The sequence below is a fragment of the Suncus etruscus genome, chromosome 4 (genome assembly GCF_024139225.1).
Source record: "Suncus etruscus isolate mSunEtr1 chromosome 4, mSunEtr1.pri.cur, whole genome shotgun sequence".
Taxonomy (NCBI): Eukaryota; Metazoa; Chordata; class Mammalia; order Eulipotyphla; family Soricidae; genus Suncus; species Suncus etruscus.
The window spans coordinates 67,724,518-67,728,177 of NC_064851.1; the positions used below are offsets into that span (position 1 = coordinate 67,724,518).

At 33.2% G+C, this 3,660-nt stretch overlaps 1 non-coding gene across 1 annotated transcript; it reads left to right on the plus strand.

Moving 5' to 3' along the window:
* Positions 1 to 3,125: 3,125 nt before the first annotated feature.
* LOC126007771 (small nucleolar RNA SNORA51) lies at positions 3,126 to 3,258 on the plus strand. The gene has a single exon (XR_007495255.1). It is a non-coding gene; the product is annotated as a small nucleolar RNA SNORA51 (small nucleolar RNA).
* Positions 3,259 to 3,660: the final 402 nt, after the last annotated feature.

A 3,660-nucleotide genomic window follows, 5' to 3' on the forward strand; every position in this document is an offset into this window, starting at 1 on the left:
CTAACAATAAATAAATTTGTAAATCATAATTCCTTAATAAATATTATGACTTAATTAAAAATAGTTTTAAAGTGAGTAGTGATAAATAACCCAGTAGATCTTGGCCAAAACCATTCATATTACCTATCTATACTTGTTGGGTTTTTTTCATAGAGAAACTCTGGTCATTTTTATGGTCAGAGTGTCTATGTTGATAAATCAGTTTTCTAACCAGTGTGGGTATATTAGGAAGAAAAAATGCTTTAAACTTTATGTAGTAACTGAATATGATGCAGAAAATCTGATCAAAAGCAAACTTTTGAATTAAAAAATATCTCTATATGTACTTCACTTCTGGCACTTGACATTTGGCTATTCCTAAAGGTTAACTTATGCTTAAGATAGAGGATGTAACCAAACAAACCTGAAAGTGTATTTAAATATCATAAAGTAAAAGTCATACAAAAATTTTAGGAAATCTCCAAAACCTTGTAAAAGTTTATATATATATTACACTATGCAATCACATATTAAAACTTTCAAATTTTATTAAACTTTTGTAATTTTTACAATGTATATGCCATATTATAATATATATAATTATCATAAGCATGTAATAAGTCCTTTATAAAAGTAATAATATGTCCAGGAACATTTTTACTGAATTTTTATTGATTTGTAATTATTCTTGGGATTTTATGATAATATTTCCTGAATGGGTAGGAATTAGATCAGTTAAAGTTTGTGTTTGTTTGTTTTGAGCCACACCTAGTGATGCTCAGGGATTAGTCCTGGATATGCACTCAGAAATCACTCCTGGCTTGGGGACCATATGGGACACTGGGGGATCAAACCACGGTCCATCCTAAGTTAGCCACAGGCAAGGCAAATGCCTTACCACTTGCATCACTGCTCTGGCCCCAAGATCAGTTAAAGTTATAAACAAGAAGTGTCACTTTTAAACTGCATTAATAATAATATGTGTAGAAATAAGTTTTCACAACTGTCAAATAATCTTTGATTAAAAATATATACTTTATTTGTGATGCCTGATTAGAAATACACAACTTTGTTTGGTATTAATTCTTATCAATGATAAAACAAGTCATCTGTAGTCCAAATGCTGATATTTTCAGTTATACCATAAAAAATAAGTAAAATACACAGGGATATATAACATAAAAGATATACAAAAATAATTACTTTTACAAAGGAAGGTATTATTAATTCCTGCTCCTAAATATCAATGGACTAACTAAAATGGGGAAATATAGTAATAAAGAGAAATAAAAATTGGGTATGGAAAATATTAGATATTCCTTAATAATATTAGAACCAATTAAGTGTCAAAAATAGAAAAGAGAAAGAAAAAAGAACACATCTCTTGCATCTCAAAAATATGTCATATTTTATTTGGAAAGAACAAACAAGGCTGATTTCCTCTTGATGTTTGGTGTGTTGCTTGCTTTTGCCTCAGACTTGAGTTGGTTCTTTTGATCATAGATAAATTTGTGTATTTGAAAAACCTTATACCATTCTAAATAAGTATTCTGGAGGGCTATATTACATTGATTTATAATAAAGACCTTCATGAACTTTCAGTAATTGAACCTAAATGAAGCTAGGCCTTATCTAATGCAGTATTAGCAATTTGAGGGATTGGGGTAAAATTAGAACATTTGTCCCAGTATATCTTAAGCCACCCATATTACATATATAAACTATATATACACATATATAGTTTTTCTCAACTGTGTATGAGCATCCTATAATTTGAAAAACCTACCTAATTAATACATCAGATGAGCAAGAAGAAGAATGGGAGTTTATGTAGTCTATGGTCAGAGAATCATTCAATCAACAAATACATATCAAGTGCCTGAACGTGTCTTGAATCTAAGTAACAGTCATTTTCTATGGAGATAGAACTGTACACTCACCAGAGCAGACATATGAAGGGACAATTAGCAGTATTATCTGATGTTACGTAGTCAATAGCATGTTTGTATTTAATGAACTAAACAAACATCTCAGGACCATACAATACTCTGAATGAGGTATATAGATATGGGTATCTATGTGTATATGTATAGATATATAAAACTTGGCATCTCTTCCAGGAGATATGCCAACATATATTCACAGCTTTATATACACATGTAATTCATGTATTTCTGTGCATATTGCAGTCATGGGAATATATCTAATCAGTGACACATGCTTTATTGCAGATGTTCCTTATTATACTTTCTCACTGTCATTAACAAAATAAAAAACCACCATACATCTTCCACTGGGAAAACTGAATGGGTCTTTAATCCCAAGTTTTATTGGCAAAAAAAAAAAAAAAAACATTTGCTGTTCTCTAGAATGTGACAGAACTCTTGGTAAATGAGCTACTCCTGAGGTATTGCAAACAGAAAGCTCAAAATCAAAGTAAAATATAAACCAATGTGAAAGGCTATATTTTAGGTTATTTGCATTTCAATATTCTAGTTTACTTTGAGCATATTCCTCTATCTAGTACTCAATGTATACATTTCTTTCTCTTCCATTGGAAAACTGAATGTCATCTTATCAAACCTTTATATGCACATAGACTGAAATCTTTCTCATCTTTCTACTTCATTCCACCTTTTATTCAGCCTTAGAATTAACACCATCATTCATAACCAACTATTGTACCATGGTGCCTCTTTAAGACTAAATCATCTGATCCACACATCACACTGGTTCTTGGACTACTACTTTTGAATGACTAGAAGTCTTATTGTTTTCTAATACCTGAGTTACAAATTCGGTTTTCCCTAAAGATTGACCTCTACCTCTTTATCCCTTTCACCACAATTTCTTCCCTTTTATACTTTCTCCCAAGGACAAATATAATCATCAGCACTGTCTTTAACAAATTCTTATTTAAAAAAAAATGTGGGGGGGGATATTTGGTGGCATTATAGAGTGACTCCTGGCTCTGTGCTCATAAATCACTCCAGATATGCTTAGGGGACCATATGAGATATCAGAAAGCCTGTCTAGAGTACATGCCAGTGTGGGGTGGGGAAGAAGGACACTTGGGATATTGGTAATGGTAATGTTGCACTGGTGAAGGGTTTTATATATATATATATATATAAAAGATAAGATAAGGCCACCTAATGCTTACCACAGGCTGTGTTCTTTACACTGACTGTATAGAAAGAGGAGGTACAATAAATGCACTCCATATACACCTCAACCCAGGCCCTTTGTCTGGTCTGTATTGTGAATGGGGGTACAAAAATAAAAAAAGATGTCAGGGATCAAACCTAGACCAGTCACATACACAGTAAATGCCCTACCTGCTATGCAATATCTCCAGTCCTAGTTTAAAATTGTTGATTCATTAGGTCTACTTTGATGCCATCAGATTAGAAGAATTTCCAGGGCCCGGAGAGATAGCACAGCGGCGTTTGCCTTGCAAGCAGCCTATCCAGGACCAAAGGTGGTTGGTTCGAATCCCGGTGTCCCATATGGTCCCCCGTGCCTGCCAGGAGCTGTTTCTGAGCAAACAGCCAGGAGTAACCCCTGAGCACCGCCAGGTGTGACCCAAAAACCAAAAAAAAAAAAAAAAGAAGAATTTCCAAAGCTCAATGGACACTAACCTTACTCTGAACATTCATTTTTGTAAAATATATCATGCCC